This window comes from Macaca nemestrina, chromosome 1 (assembly GCF_043159975.1).
Source record: "Macaca nemestrina isolate mMacNem1 chromosome 1, mMacNem.hap1, whole genome shotgun sequence".
Lineage (NCBI taxonomy): Eukaryota > Metazoa > Chordata > Mammalia > Primates > Cercopithecidae > Macaca > Macaca nemestrina.
Genome location: NC_092125.1, coordinates 162,427,736 through 162,451,745, shown reverse-complemented (window position 1 = coordinate 162,451,745; position 24,010 = coordinate 162,427,736). Strand labels below are relative to the sequence as shown.

At 37.4% G+C, this 24,010-nt stretch overlaps 1 long non-coding RNA gene across 1 annotated transcript in view; it reads left to right on the top strand.

Moving 5' to 3' along the window:
* LOC105498373 (uncharacterized) overlaps positions 1–24,010 on the top strand; it is a 143,792-nt gene that overhangs the window by 103,775 nt on the left and 16,007 nt on the right. The gene's annotated exons all lie outside the window — the stretch shown is intronic.

Here is a 24,010-nt window from a genome sequence, read left to right as displayed (position 1 = left end):
TTTGCTTTCCTGGACTGTGTAGATAAAATTTCATTTAATGACTAAAATCAAAGTAACCATCTCAATTCCCTCTAAGAGAAAAAGTTTTCCTTAGGCATGGACATATCATATGAAAAACTCTTTCCTTTTGTGTTCTTCCCCCCCAGGACAATGGCTTCTTCTAGTATGGACTTTCCGTTTTTCTTTGGAAGAGGACTAGGAAAGGATGTATGATGTAGAGGAATTCTCTGTGACAGGAATGGGAAGAAAATACAGGCCTTTCAGTTCCAGAGGAGGAGAGCGATGGATGGAATATAATAGGGACAAGGTTAGATGTTAGTGATTTCTCTCCATGTGCCGCACCTGCCCCATCACGGTCCTCCTTGAAAAGTGGGAGCAGAGTACATAAACACAACAGATAGAATTTTTACAGAAAGCGGAAATAGAGCTTGTGCTCTACTTTTCCATTTGGATTTCTGGGAGGATACTACTTAATGAAATCACTCACGTTAGCACTGGTGTGTGTATGGGTGCTGAGAACAGGGATGGTGGTGCAGAGAGCAGGCTGGACACCAGGCATCTCCCTTGGCTTCATATGGTATAAAAAAAGATGCAGAATGTCCTTGAATAATCAGAAGAGATGACGCAGAGGGAGCTAAGAGTAGAGAGCCAGAAGGCTGCTTTGGACAGTGGCCATATGGAGAATGTAGCTGAGATTTTAGATACTCTGTAATATGAGTGGGAGCCAGGATGGGCCAAGTCATTAGAGTGGGCAGGGAGGTTTTCAAGCATTCTGAGAAAAATAGCCCAAGCTTTACCAGTCATGAATTTTAGCAACAGATTCCAAGGGCTTTTAAATAATCATAAGGGACCATGAACATTTTTATGGATACTGCCAAGCTTCTAGAAGAAAGAACAAATGACAGTTTTCTAATTTTGGGTTTCTTCTTTCCTCCATCATTAGGGCTCTGAAGATATTATTTATATTCAGAGGCTATGTTGGTTTGGAGAAGGAAAGGTGAGAGAAACCTTAACAAGTACCAGAAGAGATTATGTTAATCTGACCATTTAAAGTAAACATGTCTGAGCTACAGGCGTATCTTGTTTTATTGCACTTGGCCTTGTTGTGCTTCACAGATACTATCTTGTTTACAAGTTGAAGTTTGCTGCAATGCTGTTTGATAGTATTTTACCAGCAGTAGAACTTCTTTCAGAATTCAAGTCTATTTTCTCAAACTTTGCTGCTACATTATCAACTAGGTTTATATAATACTTTAAATTCTTTGTTGTTGTTTCAACAATGTTCACAGCATCTTCACCAGCAGTAGTTTCCATTTAAAGAAACTACTTTCTTTACTCATCTAAAAGAAGCAACTCTTCATCTATTTAAGCTTTATCATGAGATTGTAGCAATTCCGTCACATCTTTAGGCTCCACTTCTTTTTTTTTTTTTTTTTGAAATGGTGTCTCACTCTGTTGCCCAGGCTGGAGTGCAGTGGCACAATCTCAGCTCACTGCAACCTCCACCTCCTGAGCTCAAGTGATTCTCCTGCCTCAGCCTCCCAAGTAGCTGGGATTACAGGCATGCAACACCATGCCTGGCTAATTTTTGTATTTTTAGTAGAGACAGGGTTTCACCATGTTGGCCAGGCTGGTCTCGAACTCCTGACTTCAGGCGATCCACTCACCTTGGCCTCCCAAAGTGCTGGAATTACAGACATAAGTCACCGTGCCTGGTAGGCTCCAATTCTACTTCTATGTCTTTGATTATTTCTACCCCATCTGCAGCTACTTCCTCTAGTGAAGTCTTGAACCCCTTAAAGTTTTCTATGAGGGTTGGAATCAACTCCTTCCGAACTCCTTTCCAAAAGGCTACAATTTCCTTTGCCCAGATCCATCTGAAAAATTACTATCCAGGGCAACTATGGTCTTCTTTATAGTGTATTTTTAAAATAATACACTTTATTATTCAAATTCAAAATTACTCATTGATCCATGGGCTGCCAAATGGGTATTGTGGTAGCAGACATAAAAACAACATTCATCTCCTCGTACATCTCTATCAGAGCTCTTGGGTAACTAGGTGCATTGTTAATCAACAATAATGTTTTGAAAGGAATCTTTTTCTCCCCAAGCAGTCGTCTCAACAGTGGGCTTAAAATATTCAATACACTATGCTGTAAGCAGATGTTCTGTCATCCAGGTTTTGTGGTTCCATTTCTAGGACACAGGCAGAATAGACTTAGCACAATTCTTAGGGGTCCTGGAATTTTTGGAATAAGTGAACACTGGCTTTAACTTAAAGGCACTAGCTGCATTAACCCCTAACAAGAGAGTTCAGCTTCTTTGAAGCTTCGAAGCCACGCATTGACTTCTCCTCTGTAGCTATGAAAGTCCTAGATGGCATCTTCTTCCAACAGAAGGCTATTTTTTTCTACATTAAAAATCTGTTGTTTGGTATAATTGCCTTCATCCATTATCTTAGCTAGATCTCCTGGATAACTTGCTGCAACTTCTACATCAACACTTGCTGCTTCACCTTGCACTTTTATGTTATGGAGACAGCTTCTTTTCTTTAACCTTGTGAAACAACTTCTGCTGGTTTTAAAATTTTCTTTTGCAGCTTCTTCAGCTCTCTCAGCCTTTATAGAATTGAAGAGAGTTGGAGTTTTGTTCTGGATTAGGGTTTCATTTAAGGGAATGTTGTGACTGGATTGATCTTCTATATAAACCACTAAAACTTTCTCTATATTAACAATAAGACTGTTTTGCTTTCTTATCATTTGTGTGTTCACCAGAGTAGCACTTTTAATCTCCTTCAAGAACTTTTCCTTTGCATTATTGGCTGGGCTAACTGGCACAAAAGGACTAGCTTTCAGCCTATCTTGGCTTTCAAAACGCCTTCTTCACTAAGCTTAATCATTTCTAGCTTTTGATCGTCTAAAATGAGTGAGTACAGCTCTTCCTTTCACTTGAACACTTAGAGATCATTGTAGAGTTATTAATTGGCCAAATTTCAATATTGTAGTGTCTCAGGGAATAAAGAGGCCCAATGAGAGGGAGAAAGATGAGCAAATGACCAGTTGGTAGAGCAGTCAGAACATACACAACACTTATCAATAAAGTCCACAATCTTAAATGGGTGAGAATCATGATGCCCCAATTGAATTACAATAGTAACATCAAAGAACACTGACCACAAATCCCATAACAGATAGAATAGTAATAAAAACATTTGAAATCTTGTGAGAATTACCAAAATGGGACACAGAGAGATGAAGTGAGAACATGCTGTTGGAGAAATGACATGGCACCAATAGATTTGCTCAACACAGGGTTGGCACTAACCTTCCATTTTAAAAGGCTCAATATCTGTGAAGTGGAACTAGTGAAGCACAAGAAGCAGAGTGTGCGTTTATAAAGTTTCAGTTATGCAAGATGACTAAATTTTACAAGCCTTCTGTACAACATTGTGCTTATAGTTAATAATACAGTATTGTGTACTTAAAAATGTTTGAGGGTATATCTTGAGTGTCCTTGCCATGAAATGTTTTAGTTAATTAGTTAGCTAATTCAATAACTTCCCTAATTCACTCAGACATATATGTAAGAGGCTGAGCCAGAATTTGAACCCAAGTTTGTCTGTCTTTCCTATTACAACAACTTATAAAATAATTGAATATACCTTGGCAAAATAAATGTGTAATTCCTAATAGGGCCATAGAAGCCAAGAAAAGTCTGCCAAAGAAACCATAGTGGTATAAAAAAGATCAGTTAAAATGGGACTTGCATAATTTCCCAAGATCAGATGAGGAGAGGGGTGGGAGCTACGTTTTCTATTTACACAGGAAAGGACCATTTACTACAGAGGTGGATTAGCAGCTGAAGGATGTTACCTGTGGCTAAAGTGCATTCCTGAGCTCATCCCCATCCAGAGCATAATAGCTTATTTCCCCTTCCTCTTAGATTCTGAGTCCAGTACTGTCTAACCTCCCAACTTCAGCCATTTTTAAATACTGTGGCATCTTTGGTTGATATGAAATATGGATTTATACACAACCAGTAGAAATGTTTATTAAGCATTACATAGTAAGTTTTGCTTTGTTTCTTATACCTTTACAGCATAAAGTAGAATATAGGAATTCTTTTGATAGTAAATGTGTCCAGTTGTATATCCAGTAGATGTCAGCATTGGGCTGTTTCTGACCATTTAGTGTGTCTCCATATTATTTTGAAAGGACCATAAATATTCAGTATAAAATATACTGAGATGTAAAATAGCAGGTGCAGCAAATCTGTGGTGAGGATACATTTAATGGGTGAAGGATTCAATATTCCATCTATGGAGCAAACAACTGTATATAAAAACCCCATCTGTAGCTTTTTTATCCATGTCCATTTTAAAAAATCAATTTATTTCAAAATATCAGCATACTATTTTGTAGAAGATAGCTTTATACAATTAAGTGACAAAATGGATTAAAGCAATTGAAAGAAATATAAATATTTGAGTAATTTTAGGTTGCATCTGCTTAAATTCAGAAAGGGACACTAAAGAATTTTTTAAAATCTCATTAAGATATAATTTCAATAACAAAGATTTGGCAGAATGGTCCTTGAGTTACTCTCTTTTCTCCTCAATATTAAGATTTTAGCTCCTTTGGAACACATTAGAACCATTTCTGTTAATGTGCAACCCAATGAAGCCAAATGGATGATTGATCAACATTAGGTGGAAGATAATATGTATAATTCATGACTCCAGTAGATTCTAGAGTTGACCCAAATATTTTAGATTCTTGGCACACAGAACAAAAGTTTCCTAAGATATTGTTCAGTTCTGCGGTTGAACTAAGCAGATCAGGCCTGTGTCAAACGGAAATTGATTAAGAAGAAGTGAAAAGATCCTTATTTCCTTAAGAGTAGAGTCCAGACTTAGTCAATTCATTACAATTCCTGCAGCAGCAGAGTGATGGAAGCCGGGAAAAGCTAGAGAAATCATTTAGTACAGCATCTTCATGAGGAGATTGAAGACCAAAGAGACAAAAAGACCTGCTTGAGGTGTCAGAGCTAGTATGTGAAAAAGAGTCTTCTCAGCATTCTAGTTCATTTCAGAACAAAAGTATATGCTGAGAACATGTGCATATTCTATAGTAGACTTTAAGAGGAATTAAAAATTGTCCTTCTCTCAAGGTTCTTGGAAGATAGGGGAATTCAGGAAATAGAAACACTGATAGAACATCAAAGTACATTTAGCAACTTTAATGACAGAGATATGCTCAGGGTACACATAAGGAACACTTAGCCTAGTTAGGAAAGTTCTTCATAATTTCTAGAAAAATAGCTATGTGTTGCTTGAAAACTCTTTCAGGAGCTTTGTTAACAAACTACGAAAAAGAGAGCATCACTCTTTGATGGGGAAGCAAACAAAGGCTGAAGCTGACTTGACTGATCCACTACATTTGGTTCTTTTGGGGTTTTTCCCCCTAGCTTGAAGATCAGTCTAGTCCAATATTTTCCAAGTGCTGGTAATGTCTGTATCAGAATCATCTCAGAGATTAGGATTCAGAAGATTGAGTGGCCTAAAGAAAAGCAGAAATGGAAATAACAGGAATTTTGAGGCACAGACAAATGAAGGAACCACTGATCTAGCCTACACTGAGCCACCCACATGAGTTCATCTTGAGATCAATAGCATGGAATTTGTCACTTCAAGAAACATAGTCTTTGGGCCGGGCGTGGTGGCTCACGCCTGTAATCCCAGCACTTTGGGAGGCCGAGGCAGGAAGATCACCTGAGGTCAGGAGTTCGAGACAAGTCTGGCCAACGTGGTAAAATCCCATCTCTTCTTAAAATATAAAAGATTAGCTGGGTGTGGTGGTACGCACCTGCAATCCCAGCTACTCAGGAGGCTGAGGCAGGAGAATCGCTTGAACCCGGTAGGCGGAGGTTGCAGTGAGCTGAGATCGTGCCATTGCACTCCAGCCTGGTCGACAAGAGCGAAACTCTGTCTCTAAAAAAAAAAAAGCAAAAAAGAAGTGTAGTCTTTGGTTCTTTAAGAGAACCAAGTTAGATAGTTCAGTTAGATAGTTCATACAGAAATCAATACCATAACTGTGACCTCATTAATACTTTATTCTCATCCATCAAATTCTTAGGTCACCGTGTGTGATGACTACATCCAAAGAGAGTGAGCAGCTTGAGACATTGGTAGTATGTGTATCTGATCATATCAATATGTTAAAATGACATTCAAAGTATGATCTACCTCAAAATAATCTAGGTGAGTTTCAGTGATCACGCAATAGACTGCTATCTGGAAATGATGGTTTAGCAAATATTTTCCTTGCTTTTTTCTGAATGATGGGAAAGAACACCTCTTTTATGGGCACTATATAATATTTCCAACCATATTCTTTCATCTTTTTGGGACACTGCAGGGAAACACATTAGGTAATAACTCAGCACTAGAGGAAAGTTCTGACGATGAACCTAGCTTTTCCGAAGCCTCTTTGACATTAATCTGCCATATGCAATTACTGTGTGTGAGATTGAAGATCATATTTCAGTTCTGTATACCAGAACACAAAACCCTATCATATAATTCACCCAAATCATTGGAGAGATATTCCTTTGCAGATAACCAGCATAGTACTAGGAATAGGGACAGATTCTAGGGAATATAATTACTCAGTTTCTCAGTAAGTGGTGTCAGGATCAGTGACAAAAATTATTGTGCATTCCCCAGATTTCTGTGAGCTAAAATTATTCACACCAGTGGGAAAAAGAAAATGTACTTTAATACCCAAGCTGTTTTTCATTTGAATTAACTAACAAACATTCTAAATAATATTTTGGTGTACATTCAACACTCCCTGTTTCTCCCCATTTTACTAAAATATAAATGAGTTCACAGTTATGGTTTGATTTGTGTATGAACTATCTAACTTTGGTTGTCTTACAGGTCCAAAGAATACATTTCTTAAAGTAACAAATTTCATGCCATTGATCTCTGTTTCTGTGTGTTCTAGGTGGTTTTATCTGAAATTTATTTGTCATAAAGATGAGAATTGTGCAGAGAAGTAAATGGGGTTGTAAAAAGGGATGGGGAGATGGTTCTGAGGATGCCGTTCCTCAGTTTGAACATAATAGTTCTTACCCTTCATTTGCATGGCTTTTTATAAATAAAATCAAGTTTGCATAGAAATGCTCCACTTGAGTAGATGTAATACTTTTCCAGATTAATGCATAAGTCTTACTCATATAAAGAATAGGTTTTCTTTATAAAGTCCTTCATTTATCCCTTTCCAAGATGAATTATTTTAGTATGTTCATTAATCTAGTTTCATTACTCTGGATATTTTAACGTATTTTATCAATAGGCTGCCGTTTGCCTATTTTCCTTTTTGCCATGTAGGGAAGGCATTTTCTTTTGGGTTGGAGACCCAAGAAAGAGGCAGGATATCAGAGAGTTTTTGTTTCTTCTGTATAAGTAGCATACAAATCAACTCTTTTCTTACTTGAGGACATGTATTTTAGTTTCAGTGGCCAGACTTTGATCATTGCACCCAATACTATCTCACTGATGGATATTGATCATGAAGTTGATTAAAATGATCAGCTTTAATGGACACAATCTCATGAGGAGGATGCACATTTAGGGTTCAGTTGATTCTTTGTCCCTCAGAGAGACAAATATCTTAGGGTCATACAGCTGCTGTATGATCTCTGGAATCACTTTGTTTATTTTTGCCAGTGTACCAAACTAGTCTCAGAGGGATTTAATGTATTTAGTGTATTTTGCTGACATTAACTGAGGAATACGCGTGTGTATGTGTGTGGGGGGGGGGGTGTGTGTGTGTGTGTGTGTTTTCTAGGTAGCTTTATTTGAAATTTATTCATCATGAAAATGAGGGTTATCTGCATACCTTTTAATTCAGAGTTAGTCTTTTTACTTGATTTTCCCTAAAGACTGCCTGTCAGTGCTTCAAAAACATCAATGACTGATAGATTTCTATACAGCTGCCTGGGCGGCTGTGGTAATGAAATGTGAATATGCTTTCACAATATCTGAAGATTTCTGCTTGGGATTATGAGCAGAAAGAACAGATTTTTAAGAGAATGTTAGCATATTCTTCAAATGTTGTTTTGAAACTGATGAAACAAAATAATCTATCATTCTAGGGCTGCTTTAGCTTTATGGGTTCTAACAACAAGATATCCTCCCATTAAAATCCCCTGCCTCTGTCTCTCTCTCCTCTCTCTTTCTCTTTAGAACTCATTATAATAGAAGTCAGGAGATCTGCTCTCAAAGACAGCACAGTAATAAGCACTAAAGGGTTGTTTTCAAAGAAATGAGATACAATCCTGCATGGGTGAAATGTTAAAGCAAAGAAAAAGGCCTTTTAAATGTCCTTTCTATGCATATGCCCTTATGATTTAAAGTGATTTAGAAACTATTTTCTGTCATTTGAATGAAACAGGTCGTGTTTCCCCTGAGTATGAATATTTCCGATTATTTTTACATTATTTTTATCTGAGCATAAAATAATTATTCCTTAAAAAAAGATTTACAGTCTACATAAAATCAATGCGATCAGACTCTGTTTTTATTATTTTCCTGAAACATACAAAGCAGATGATTTTATTTTATTTATTAAACTGAAAATTAACAATTGCAGGTCATCTAAAGAGAATCAAATGATAAATAATGTTTAGAGGTACAAACTCAACCGACTGCCTCAAGGCTAAGGCAACCCTATGTGTGGATCTATCTCAGACCCCAGCCGGGGAACAAGCTAGAGGCACAAATGTCACTGTGAGATCAATACAATATATTCCAGAGCCAGTCATTTCAGGTCTTGAGGGTGCCAAGAACACTCCACATCAGCTGGCATACGGAATGTTTCAGCATAGAGGAGGCATCAACGAAGAGTGCTCACACTCCACCAGGAACAAAAGGAGATGGCTTTTAGTAAATATAAGATACAGATTTTCAGCACTATAACTAGGGTGTCCAGTTAATGAAATATTTGCTAAGAACCGTAATAAGAGGTAACGAATATTACTTAGTCTAAAATCACTGCAACCGTTTGAGGTGAAGGTCTACATGACATCTTAATATCTTAAATTTCCACAGGAAAATTTGCAACAAAATGCACCTTTAGAGGAAAATGGCCAAAAGCACTACTGAGAAATACGCCTCTTAAATCTTTTTTTCCTTTACAATAAAAATCCACAGTTTCTGAGATGACATTTAATAATATTATAGGACAGTATTATATTTCTGTTTGCCCTAAAAATGCAATGGTTTCTTATGTCTTTCAGCCTCAAGCTTTATTCTAGGAAGGTAATTCTGAAGATACCTATCTTCTTGAGAGTGAAATTTTATGGAATCCTAGATTTCTCATACCTAGGAATAACAGCAGTGACTTTCTTCATTTAATATGGGATTTTACTATTCTGTCTATTTTGGTTTGTGTAAATGTACGCATCAAATTTAAAGGTTTCTAACCCCAGGGAAAGTTCTAAACATATAACTTAAATGAGTTCATGTAAGTGAATTCTACCAGCAGTTGTTTGAAAGAAATACCTGTGGACCAACACACTGGAAATATGAATTTTTAAACTTTCAGATACAAGGGACAGAATAGATAGCAGTGTTCTTGCTGAAAGGTCCAAATATCTCCCTAGGCACAGAAAACACCCAAGTAAGTTCCAGACTTTTCCTATGGGAAAATGCTATCAGGTATCAAATCAGAATTGATTTTATTTAGTTAGGTTCAAATTTTATACCCCTACAGCAGGTTTTATTTTATTTTTTCTAGGCATAGGTGTTAAGAAACGTTACACACATTATATAAACCAAAGATTATATAAAACCATAGTCTTATTTGCTCCAGCTATGTGAGAAAAAATTCATGATTCAGGGACTGAACCCATTTCACCCAATTTTGATAATTTTTTTTCTTTTTTTTGAGTCTGATGCTTGGGGCAAGGACTCTGAGTGTTGTAGTTTGCATTCCTCCAGAAGTAACCTTTCTCTTGAGACAAAGATTTAAGGGAAATTTTCTTAGTTGGGATCCCAGGAAATACTAGGAAAGGGAAAGGGGAGGAAAGAAAGCCAATACGTGGTTTCATCGAGCAACTCACCACTCTAGGCAACCCTACCTTCATCTCGATAGGGAACTCTGGGGTACACTGTGAAATATGCACCTGAGAGTTAGCCTGTCATCTGCCATCTTCCTGTCAGTCATTGTTATGGGCTATTTCTAGTGTTCATTCATTTCTCAGCATTTCTGGCCTGCCCCATAGATGAGCAAAGCAGACCTTGGTGGCTGGAGGGAGCCCTCAGGTAGAGCTGCAGATGCTGGCAGTTTGTGTTAGAAGGTTTGTACAGTAGTGGTGAATGCAGAGAGCATATGGGAGGATACTAACAGCATCTGCTACACTGGGTCAGAGAGATAAGCTTCAAAGATCTTGGACCAATCTCAGTTTGGCAGTAGAATGAAATAATATTTTACACTGAGGTTAAGTCTTAAAGACAGATTATAAGGCAAATGTTACATAAAGCAAAATTATCTTTGGAAATACATTAGAAATATGTCATTTTGGAGGCTGACATACAGTTTCTCAATAGATCTAACTTCCAGGTTTATTTTCAGCCCGGGAATAGAGCACTGTTTCTGCAGTTGGGCATCAGATGAAGTAGTTGGCTTGCATTTGGGGGCAATGTTGTATGAAAAAATGCTATCTTTAAACATTGGAATTGCACTTATTTTTTTGAGAGACACATGAGACCTGAGACTGAGGCAACACCATAACTCTTGTTTTCACACTCAGATTAGGGCTTGTGCTCCATGAGTGGAATCATGAGTGGAATTTTCTGTACTGTTTAACTCTTTCTCTTTCCCTTTGGTACTGAAGTTAATTATGTGCAACTTAAATATGCATATGATGTGACTCCATTTATATATAATGACTAAACTTAATAGAATCATCAATGAGTCCACTCTTTGCATGTAACCGGGGTGGGTGATATGCTTGAGAAATAAAATGGATTCCAACAACTTTTTATAGCAATGAGTTAAAGCTCTTTTAATGATTGACACAAGTTCTGGGGCTAAACATATGTCTAGAATTAGCTACCAAAAGATAAATTGTAGACTCTCCTCTTTGAGAAGAAGCACAAGGATTAGGAATTCAAACAACACTATTTTACAGTAAGATGTGGAAATCATCACAGATCTTAATCCACATCTTATTTTCATGACTGGGAATCAGGTGAAAACAAACAAGAGTTGAAAGGAAGGAACAGAGAAAAGAAGGAGAGAAAAACAATTTTAATACGCAAATCCACATGCTTATATCTCATTGGCAATGTTATTTAGACATTTGTCCTAAATGGTGGCTCTCCAGTAAATAGATCTTTCTTTCAAAACCTTCTAATAAGCCCCACTGTTCTTAACATTGTATTTCTGTTATAACATTTAAAAATATGCTTTCCAACTGGATCATAGGAATGGAGCTGAGGTGCTGAGACACTGGCATGTATGCACCATAAAAAATAGAGGTGTTTGTTATGCTCATTGTATCCCTGGTGCCTACAGCAATGTCTACCATGCAGTGTGTGATTTACAAATCACTCTTGATAAAAATAAATGGTGACTGGTGTATTAAGGTGATTTTCTTTCTGTTACCTAGCTGAATTTCCGAATTTCCAAGTTTTAGGAGCTGCCTGGGAAAGACCTTGAAACCCATCCTTAGGAAATGGGGTTTGGAGATATTTAACAGGGTGAAATAACAGTGTGAGGGAAAGCCCAATGGAAGCTAGATGGAGGGCCATGGAGAGAAAAGTTTCCAGGAGTGAAAAGGAATGTGATTTAATGGGCCAAATTTAGCAATAATACTGAGTAAGAAAAGGAACAGTGGTTCTGCAAGAGTGTGAAATAATACTTGGAGGCAGCCCTGGTTCCCCAGGCATCCCTAAAGACCTCTTTTCTCTATGCCACCAGTTTTTGTATATATTTCCATTTTAACATGTATCACATTGAATGTCATTATTTTTTGTAGGCCTGGCTTTGTATTTTCAGACTCTAAGATAACTCTTCCAGATGCTAGGCTCAAGGGAGAGAGGTAACAGGGCCTTTTGGTTGCTTTCTAAATTGCACATAAATACTGCTCATGAATAGGCTATAGTAATACTCTTCCAAATAGATTTAGTTTTCTCATGTGCTATGCCTTTGCACCTGTTGCCTTTGCTTGAAATGCCTTAGATCTGCTTGGCCAAACTCCTACTCATCTTTAAATCTCAGCAGATATTCTGTGTCCTCTGTGAAGCCTCCGACTTGGGGACTCTCTTCTTATGTTCCCATGACATAGCACTTACTGTATTGTATTCTGACACCATGCTTGGTGCTTGTTTGCCCTCAAGGCTATTGATGAGAGCCCTTTCAGCCCTGCCTCAGTAGTCTCCACCATCCCTGAAGATTCTTCCATGACTCCAGTGTTTATCTAAAATGAATTTCCTAGAAAGTGCTTGAGAAAGCAGTTATCTGTGTCTTACAACAGTATATAGGAAAAAGAGAGAGCTTGCAGAACTTTGGAGCCTTAGCCCTGGGTTTAGAAAACTGAACGTATATGCTGTCTCTTTTCCTGCTCAGAATCCTGCTCCTGCCACTTTCAACCCACCCCATTCTCTCTGGGTGTGGTTTTTATGCTAATTATATTTTTCCTCTTCTTTTATCTCATCAGTGGGGATGGAGAGTGAATAGGATATGGCACATTAGCATCTGGAAACCCATGAAACTGAGATAATTAATTTCATGACTTATGGTATCTAGGCTTGTTCTCAGAGATGTATGGTAGCCCTCACAGTCTTTAACCCCACAGCTGTAAGCCCCTGAAAACTAGCACTTAGCAGATTTGTTAGCTGAATGAGTGTGTGATGTTATGTACTTGCCTGGAGATTTCCTTACTACCCTGAACCCCTAGAATCAGAATGTGAACCACCTCATGCTGAAGGATAATAAACCTTAACAGTTAGTATCAGTGTTCAGTTTCTGACCCAGTTAACACCTAGAAGACAGGAAACATTAATTCTATCACGTCTAAGCCAATATTTGGATTTATGGCCAGAAAAGAAGTACTTTAGTTCCTTGAAGCATTTACCGCATCTATAAAATAAGAACTATGACTTCCTATCACTTAAAATTGGAACAATTTACTGACCTTAACCAAATGGTTATTTAGAATTAGCCATGTGTATTAGACTTTCATTCTGAGGATGTTTTATTCTTTTTGAAACACGATCACTTACTATATGTTATTGGATCCTTTGAGTAATACAATGAAGAAAGGAATCAAGCTATTACAAACTTGAGTGGTAGGTAAAAACAAAAGGACACGAAGTGATCCTACAACTTATCACAGTCTTACACCTAATTAGTGGCAGAGCCAGGGACATCCTATAAGGCAAACTCATTTTTTAGTATACAAGTAGAATATTCAGAACATGTTTCAGCTCTTAGTAAGTGCTAGTCTCTGTTTTGTGTGATACATGTATTAACTTACTAGATTCCCACAACAACTCTCAGAGACAGGGTAGTAGGCTGAAATTTTGGCCCAGTTCTTAATTCCTTCTTGTCTGGTTTTTCACCACTTCCTTGCCACAATCACATGGTGGAAGGAGCATATTTCTCCACCTCTTAACATGGCCGTGTCACCTACTTTGCTCAATTACATGTGGGTGGAAAGGCCAGAGTGCCGGCACCAAACATAGGCCTTAAGAAGCTTACATGGACCAGGTGAAGTGGCTCACGCCTATAGTCCCAGCACGTTGGGAGGCCAAGGCAGGCAGATCGCTTGAGGTTAGGAGTTCAAGACCAGTCTGGTCAACATGGCAAAACCCCGTCTCTACTAAAAATACAAAAATTAGCAGGGCATGGTGGCATGCACCTGTAATCCCAGCAACTTAGGAGGCTGAAACAGGAGAATTGCTTGAACCCAGGAGGCAGAGGTTGCAGTGAGCCAAGATCTCCTGACTGCACTCCAGTCTGGGTGGCAGAGAGAAAACTGTCCTGAAAGGAAGAAGGATATTCCACGCATAGCTGCCTTGATTGGCTACAGGCTTGCAATAAAAACCAGAGATGCTCCAACTGCTGCATCTGGAAGCAGAAGACTGCTCCCACCTCCAAGCCAAGCCTAATAATGTAGATCACTTGGACCCTAGCCTATTTGCAGATCCACGAGAATGATTACTCTTTAAACTAATACATTAGAGTGGCTCGTTTGGCAGCAGTATTGTGGCAATAGCTTACTGATACACATAGGTAATACTTGTGGGTAAGGAAACACATTGAAGCATTGGGAAGAGAGGTAATTAGTTTAGAGTTCTGTAAGCAGAGGATCTAAGATTTGAACCCTAGCAATCTGCCTCTGGAGTCAAAATTTTTAAATCCCATTCACTGCCTTTCTCATATTCTAGTGGAGTTAATTCTAGAATTAAATTGGATTACTCAGAAATTTTGTTTGAAATGGGAAGCAGAAAGGAAGTGGTATAAAAAAAATCTGTGGGAATTTTGGAGTCAGACACACCCAGTTTCAAAACTAAACTCTACCACTTACTATGTGGCTTTATATCAATTATTTGATGACTCTGAACTCTAGATTCCTCATAAAAATAGTAATGATGCTGACTATATTATGGGCATTAAATATCTAATTAATCCCATTCACTTAGCACCCTTATGTGCTAGATACTGTTCTAGGCACTAACAATACTAAAATAAGTAAGACTCACTCAGATAGCTTACAGTCTCGTAGAAAAAATCCACAGTACACAGCAAGATAATGGAGATGGTAATTATGTGGCAGACAGCAGAGGAAGACAACAGATAAGGAGCACTAAACTACATATTAGTCAGGGTAAAATAAGGACTTGGCTCATGAGATTACGGAGGTTGAGAAGTCCCAAGATTTGCAATTGGAAAACTGGAGACCCAGGAGAGCCCATGGTATAGTTCCAATTCAAGTCCAAAGGCCTAAGAACCAGGAGAGCTGATGAGTTCCAGTCTGAGTCCAAGTCCAGCATGCCAGCATTGAACATTCCTATTTGAAGACTGGCAGAGAGAGAAAATGCTTCCTTACTCAGCCATTTTTTTTTTCTATTTAGTCCTTCAATAGATTGGATGAGGCCCGTCCACATTGGAAAGGACAATCTACATTACATAGTCTACAATTCAAATGTTAATCTGATTTAGAAATATCCTCATAGACACATCCAGAATGTTGTCTAACCAAACAACTGAGCACCTCATGGCCCAGTTAAGTTAGCACAGAAAATTATCCATCACCCTTTGATTTGGGAGGTTGCCAGGGAAGGCTTCCCAGAGAAGGCAGTACTTATTCCGGTCTTATAAAAAAATGTGTGAAGCATTAGCATAACATCCATGAGGTGCTCCTTACATGTTAGTTTTTTTCCTATCTATCTCTTCAAAGGTCATAAGAACAAGCAGTATCTTTTTGGCCCAGCAAGAACTTCTTAGGCCATAAGAACCGTGGCAGACCTCTTTTTCTTATGTGGTGAATTGAAGAAATGCTGACTCTTTTGCTGATGGTAAGGGTCACTGGCATGGTTCATTTGCAATTGCAGAACATAATTCCACCTCCAGATAGGATGCTTTTGGATGGTGTTTTAAAATCTCCGATTGGTTTTTACTTATGAGGTGAATTTACAGTGAGTTATGTTACAAGGTAATTTAACCTGACAAGACACACCATACTACACATTCACAGACAAAGTTTGTTTCTCCCTGGAGAAGAAGCTGTTAGAATAGAGTGGTAATCGCTGTAACATGATCAGCATGGGGGAGATTGATCACACCTAGGAAAGTGACCTCTTGGAGGATCTTTGCAAAATGCACACCTTTCCTGTTGATTGATTACACATCAGGGTGACCATCCCTGGATGAGAAAACCCAGTGTGGTCCTCACCTTCTGCCAGCACGTGCACTTTTCTGGTTGGTGCTCATGCAAGATTGATGCGCAGCAGCTGGAGTGTAGGGTCCCAAATATTCATGCCGTGAAAACCCAGTCAGTTTTGAAAAGAGAGAGAAAAGGATTTATTTTCTACAAACATAATTACAATAAGCCCAATTCAAAATGGTGATTAAATTTTAATAAAGCCCATGGAGGGTGGTCTTCTTGCTGAGAAGGGGAGTGAGATGTATTTATAGAAGAAAGGGCTATTTCCCTCTACATCCTGACCCTGACATGTCACAGGGTTAGTGTTGCATGAGTAGTTTTCATGCCTCAGTTTTTATTCCAGGTAATTCTTCTTTCACTTTCATACCAAATCTCCACTTCTAAAGGCTCACTCCATCCTTTGCCCCAGATTGTCGGTGTGATCATCTGATGCTAGTGACTGCCCCTCATTCTTTGAATATATTGGCAGTGCCTTAATGGTCTTTTCCTTCACCTCAGTTTTCTCCCCTGCCCGAATCATTTCAACGTACACCAGGACAGTATATCTATTGCAGTCTGTCTGTGCCTGCACTCCCTCAACTTCAGGGATCTTTACCTTTATTAACACACTCCTTAGAGCATGTCATCACCTGCTTGTCATCACCTTCAACTTCCGACTGTTTCTGAAGCGTTAATTTAAAACATTATAGTCTCTGACTGCATTTTTTCCTCTTTTCTTTTCCTATCTTTGCTTCTCCCTCTGTGATTGTCACTAGATTCATCCCTCAAGTTCTTAGTACCTCTAATCCTTTGTTCCTTTTATTTTCCCCTGTCAGTCCCCTCCAGTTGTCATTTCCTGCTTTACCCAGCCAAAACCCCACTGTCTTCAAACATTTTTGTTTTTGTCATTGTTATCCTCAAATCCCTTGTCCTGTTTTCTTATGTCTTGGTTACCTGGAAAACCTTCAACTTTAGATCAATTTGGTTTTATTTATTTATTTATTGCCTCCTTCTTACCTAGGAAACTGAGCATGACTTTAAAAAAATCACACAACTCTGACAATTAATGCCATTTAATTGCCATTAATGCTAATTAATTTTATGAACCCATGCTTCAAAAGGATCAATACTGCCTAACATCTCTTCTATGAGTTTCTCATCACTTTTTATTCCATTCTGAAAATCGGCTTTTTCAAAATTTATCTATTCTCTTTAAACCTCCGTATTTCCTATCTCTCTGCTTCTCAGCAGACAACTTTGGCTCTGACTTTCTAAAGGAGAGAGAAATCATTAGACTGAAATTAACTCAACCTACAAACTTGTTGCCACTATACCTACAAACTTGTTGCATTTAATCAATTCTTCCTTGTTCTCTTATCTCTCAGTTAAAGTGGAACTGCAAATCTAATTTTCAAGCCATTTATCCATAATACATACACTTTCCCTCCCATCATTGTTTACTTATCTGATATATCCAACTTTTTATGCCAGAAACTTCATTCTCATCTTTGACTCTTAAATCTTTCTCATTTCCTACCTAAGACAATCATCACTAAGTCCTGTCAAAACTACTTCCTAAATCTTTTTCAAATTCATCTCCTTTTCTTCATTCTACTGCCACTGGGTTGCTGCAATAGCATTTTAATTACCAACAATTTGGTCTTGCCTTGATTCAGACTTATCTCAATTCAACCTGTTCTTCATATCTTTATCTTAGCCAGAGTGATTTTTCCAAAATGCTAATATGATCCTGTGACTTCCCTACTTAAACCCTTCCATGTTGACTTAATAAAGTTTGAAGTCTGTAAAGCAGTTTGCAAATCTTCCACTTCCTTGTAAACTTAGCTTTCCTGTTTTATCGCCCACAATACCTCTCACTTTACCTTGAAAACCAAGCTGTAAGTTAACCAAATTACCTGAATTGTCACCATTTTGACACACCTGGTCTTACTTCCCAATCATTGCACTTCCTGTTGCCCTTTTCTTTCTTTGACCCTGTTCTCTACTTTAGGTTTCAACTTAAACATTACTTCCTTTTTGAACTTTTAACTTGTCTCTCCCTTTAAGATTAAGTTAGATATCCCTCTGGTGTGTTTCTGTTGCACCTGGTATTTTCACTATTGTAGCTCTTATCACACTGTATTGCAAGTATTTGCTTACTTGGGCTCTTCTCCACTAGATTGTGAGTTCCTGAAGGGCTGAAGTTTTCTTTTCACTGGGCCATCCTCAGTGAATTTGTTACAAAGAAGAGGCTCAATAAATATTTGTTGACAGAAGGAATTCCAGAAGCACAGTGACACAAGCTGTGGTATTTCTTTTTGCTGGTTATTTGGAGAGATAATGGTTGGAACAGCCGGTAGCTAGGTAGTCAACATGCACAAATAGAGAAAAAAATGTGGAAAATCTATTCACTATAGCATAGAAGATAATTTTTAAAAATATAATCATGACAAATTTCGAGGTCATCTTTATCTTTTAGGAATTTCAAAGGCTTCTGATATTCTTTTGTGTTCATCCTCACACATCTATCTTTGTTTTGAATGAGGTTATCTTTAATAGATTTTGTTTGGGGGGCTAGGGAGTAGCAAAGACAATCTGTTGTTTTCTGAACCACTTTATGCCAGAAAAATCTGCAAATATCATGCTAAGATATAATAGTTTGTTTTCTTGCCAGGTGGTTAGATTTCATTCAGCAGTGGTATTTTATTAGAAATGTACTATCACAGATAATTTCCAGAAGGGCATTTGAAATGGATTATTATATGAAAAGGGAATTTTTAAATACCCATCTCTGTACTTAAAACTCCTGGATAAAATAGCAAGAGCATAGTTGGTCTAATGGGACCACTTAAAATTCTGTGTTGCAAAGTGCTCCTAAAGACAACTTTTAGTTCTCTCATAATTCTGGGTTGCGCCCACTCAGTCTGCTAGTTTTAATCATGTTGCAGGGAGGCTATTTGACAATTGAGTAGTAATGAGGTTTAGTGTACATTTTATTTAACCTTCTACCAGGTAGACCAATTAAAATGTTACATCTGAGAAAGCACATATTCCAATTTCTGCCTAGGGATATAATCCATTAACTTACATTTGGACATACTTTTGCTTTATATCCTTCATTTAATGACATCTACCAATTCATTCTATTGCACTGTTTGCTCTCCTCCTCAAGGCCCCATGATAGATAATAAACCTCAAACTATGGATTTAATCCCACAAAAGATAGCTGGTATTCACTACACAGAACAGGAAAGACATACCTTGCCCATGCTCATGCTTTGGCTAGCCATTTTCCAATTATGGCCAAAAAAGAAAAAGTGAGATTGGATGGGTTTTTTCTAAAGCACCCTTTTCTTTCTGAAGATATCAAACAGCCTGATCAATAGGTAAATATTACTGTTACTAGAACCCTTTCTAAGTAACTACTGTTTTCCTATAATCCCAGTAAGGTAAAGAAAAATGAACCAATCTGGATCACAGAATCTTAGGAAACTCTAGTGTCTTCATAATGTCACTAGCATTATAAAAACAAACAACAAACTAAGCTCAATTCTAAGGCACAATTTTTTTCCATAACATATTTCAATTACTTTTTTAAACGGAAAAAATATATAAAATTAAACAATTATAAATAAAAGTTTAGGCAGAACAATCAGGTGACTGAGTAGGGACACAAAGAAAGGGATGGAGGAAGCTGAACATGATATGACTTCATTATATCACACATTGTTACTAGAATTCCATTGTGCCATGTACAAAATCATGTCAGTTTGAGAACTATCAATCACATGGTCTAATTATTTGGCAAGTTTTGGATCTGCCCTTCAATTGTGGGCAGTCAGCTCAGGCTGCCATTACAAAATATCACAGACTTAGTGGCTTAAAGCATAGAAATTTGGTTTCTCCCAGTTCTGAAGTCGGGAAAGCCCACGATCAAGGTCCTGGGCAGGATTTGATCTCTGGTGAAGGCTTTCTTCCCGGCTTGCACACAGCCACTTTTGTCCCCATGTAGCCTTTTCTCTGAGTGTGCATCTCTCTCTGCCTCTTTCTATAAAGACATCAGTCCTATTGGATTAGAGCCCCATCCTATGACCTTCTAATGACACCATCTTTCCAATTACCTTCTAATGACACTATCTCCAAATATAGTTACATTGGTCGTTAGGGCTTCAACATATAAATTTTAGGGGGACACGATTCCATCCATAGCTGGCACTAAGAAAGATGAAGAAAGATTAATAGAATTTAAGAACTAATGTACGGCCATGTGTAGCAGCAGGGCTATGAATGAAGAAGGTAGAGCTTATGTAAACCTATTAATTTTCTTACTGAGCTGTTGAAATTAGAATCCCAAATTCAACTAAACATTTTTTAAAGGAACGTGTTACTGCTGAATCAAAAGAAAATAAATTATATATGAAGATGAAGATGCACCATCCAGACCCTCCTTCAAGAAAGTACTTGTTGCTGAGCTGCTGGGAGTGACATCTGAAGACAGACTTTGGCAGTCAACTGCAAGAATTGCTTTAGCTGTAGAGAGCCCCTCTCCCAAGGCCACATTCTTCTTAGGACAGCCGGTATCCAAAGACAGATTGAGGCAAGAGCATTACAAGATTGTTATTTCAACACAGTGTGTGAGAGCTCTCAGGAGCCATCTTAACTTGAGTTCCTATTGTGGTTGTCTGAACCCGTCATTGGGATCCACAACCCTACCACTTCACCCTCCATTCTGAGGTTGTTAATCCCATGGCACACTTTAATAAACATCCTGCACACTATACCTCGTCTGAACCTGTAATAGCTTAGGATCCAGTTTCATATTATATAAAAACATAAAAGATGATCAAAAGCAAAAGAATGATGCTGTTTTTAAGTATGCTGACAACTAATCTTACGTCCTGATTCACTTGACCCATCACTGTTTCCAAGAATTTCTATTTTCTTAGAGTACAAATATGTGTGTGTATAATTTTTACAAAAATTGTTTACCTGTTTTTTGACTAAATCATAGTCTTTTTTCCATGTCAGCACATAGTTTTACAGTACATAGACAATTTCAACATTCTTTTTGCCCCATTTTTTTTCACCCTAATTGAGGTAAAATCGACAAATAAAAATTGTGTACATTCAAGGTGTACAAATGATGTTTTGACATGCATATACATTATGTAATGACTACCACACAAGCTAATTTACATATCCATCACTTCATATAGTTACATGTATGTGTGATCTACTCTCTTAGCACATTTTGAGCATAAAATATATTACTCTTAACTGTAGTCATCATGCTGTAAACTAGGTATCCAGAACTTATTCATCTTAGAACTACAAGTTTGTACTTTCACTAAAATCTCCTCTTCCCCTCCTCACTCCAGCTACCCCTAGTAACTACTCTTCTACTCTCTGTTTCTATGAGTTCGACTTTTTTAGATTCCATATATGAGTGAGATCATACAGCATTTGTCTTCCTGTGTCTGGCTCACTTCACTTAGCATAATGTTCTCCAGGTTCATCCACATTGTCACAAATGATAGAATTTACTTCATTTTTAAGGCTAAATACTGTTTGTGTGTGTGTGTGTGTGTGGGCATATATATATATTTGTATATAATGCCTACATACATACATACCAAATTTCCTTATTCATTCATTTACTTGTAAATATTTAGGCTGTTTCCATATCTTGGCTATTGGTGAATAATGCAGCAGTGAACGTGTGAGTGCAGCTATTTTTTTACTTTTTTATTTCAATAGCTTTTGGGGAGCCAGTGGTTTATGGTTACATGGATAAGTTATTTAGTGGTGATTTCTGAAATTTTGTTGCACTCATCACCTGAGCAGTGTACATTGTACCCAATATGTAGTCTTAATCCTCACCCTCCACTTCCCACTTTTCCCCCTGAGTCCCCAAAGTCCATTCTATCATTCTCATGCCTTTGCATCCTCGTAGCTTAGCTTCCACTTATAAGTGAGAACATATAATATTTTATTTTCCATTCCTAAGTTACTTCACTTAGAATAATGGTCTTCAATTCCATCCAAGTTGTTGTAAAGGCCATTATTTAGTTCCATTTTATGGCAAAGAAGTATTCCATGGTGTATATATACCACATTTTCTTTATCCAGTCTTTGGTTGATGAGCACTTAGGTTGGTTCCATATTTTTGCAATTGTGGATTATGCTGCTATAAACATGCATGTGCATGAGTTTTTTCATATAATGGCTTCTTTTCCTTTTGGTATTTGGGTAGCTATTTTGTTGAGATAGTGATTTTATTTCCTTTGGATATATACCCAGAAGTAAGATTGTTGGCTCATTTAGTATTTCTGTTTTTAATTTTTTGGAAGAACCTCTCTACTGAAATAGTGTACTGACTATAGTTGCACATCTCTTTTAGCCTTTAGTATATTTTAATTCAGTCCTTTGCCCTTTTAGGAGGCTGGAGGGTACTTTCATGACATTACGATATTTGAAGAGTAAAGACCAGTTTTTCTATAGAATGACCTTCAATTTAGATTTGGCTGATCATTTCTTCATAATTGGTTAATATTACATAGATGATGTTACAGCCTTCAATGTATATTATAACAAGAGCCATGGATTATGTAAGTTTGCCCCATTGATAATGTTACTGTTCACTAGATATCGCTATTTTAAAGCCCCCTTTTCAAGGAGGAAATGTTAATAAAGATTTATATAGGTTAAAACTCCTCCTTTCCCACTGAAACCATTTCTTTGTTTTTACACATCAGCTTATTTCCCAAAACCATACTAACCCACATCACATGACAAATCATGGGGACAGTATCAAAAGATCCGGGAAAAGTAATTTGAAAATGTGACATACATTCTCAGCTTGAAAATGTTTGCCTTTAAACAATACCAACCAGCAATCTTATCTTCTTGTTGTGGCCTTTTGTCATTTTGTGTCATATGGTGTCTACCCAAAAATACTTGGAAAACTTTGCTCAAGGAACTGAAGTCTTCTGACCTCTTGTCTTCTAAGATGTTGCTTCTATCTCTGTGCATCCTCTTTAATATCTAGTAAAACTAAAGTGGATCAGATGATCATCAGCATTACTTAAATTCTGTATATCAGATGAGGAAAAGTGAAGGTAAACCCAAAAAGATAAGAAACAATGTAATGCAGATTAGCACCAGCTGGGCCCTCCAAAGTTAGAAAAATGAAGGATGTTAGAGAGTACATTGAAAAGGGAAATGAAAAAAGAGAGAGGCACAAACGAAAGCAAACTGACTCCAAGTTCCTGTGAATAACTCATCGCAAATCCAGTAGCCTATTTCTCTTTTAATATCTGAATCAGCCAATTTAGGTTTGAAATTCTGGCTCTTTTCTTTCATCCCTGTTTGATCACAGGTAAGTTACCTAATTAAGCTTCCCAAGCCTCATTTTCCTCATCAAGTAAATGAGAATAATAACACCTATATTGCATAATGATTGTAAAGATTAATAATATTGAGTGCTCAATTCCTAACTTTCCATAGCTATTAAACAAATGGTATCTATTGTTATAATTATCACTATGAACCTTTTTATGTGCTTTGCAGTGTATAGACAATATTCCTATCAGACATTATCTGGTGCAATTATTGCAAAAAGCGTTTACAGATAAGTAATGGAGGGTCAGTAAGATTAGCAAAATTAGTAACTTTTCAAGTCACACATTGACAAAATATTTGGTTTTGGGAACCAAAACCTAACTCTATTGATTTTTAACTAGTGTTTTCTTCACTATACCATGATAAGTTAAGAGTGAAGCAATAGTGCCATCTTCCTGCAAGAAAAAAGTATAATTATTCTTAAGTCTCTAAAGTAGATGAATAAATAGAAGTTGCATAGTTTATACAATGGTAATATTAATTAAAGGAAAAATGTGTACTCCAAATCAAAGAAAAGGAACCACTAAATGGAATTGTAAGAAACAATATTTCTTAGAAATGAAATGACTATCAGCATTTCCTGATAGAAGACATTGTTGTCAAATATATGTCTGAAGGCTCAACCATTGTTCCTTTGTCTTTCTTAAGAGCTACAACAAAACAGATT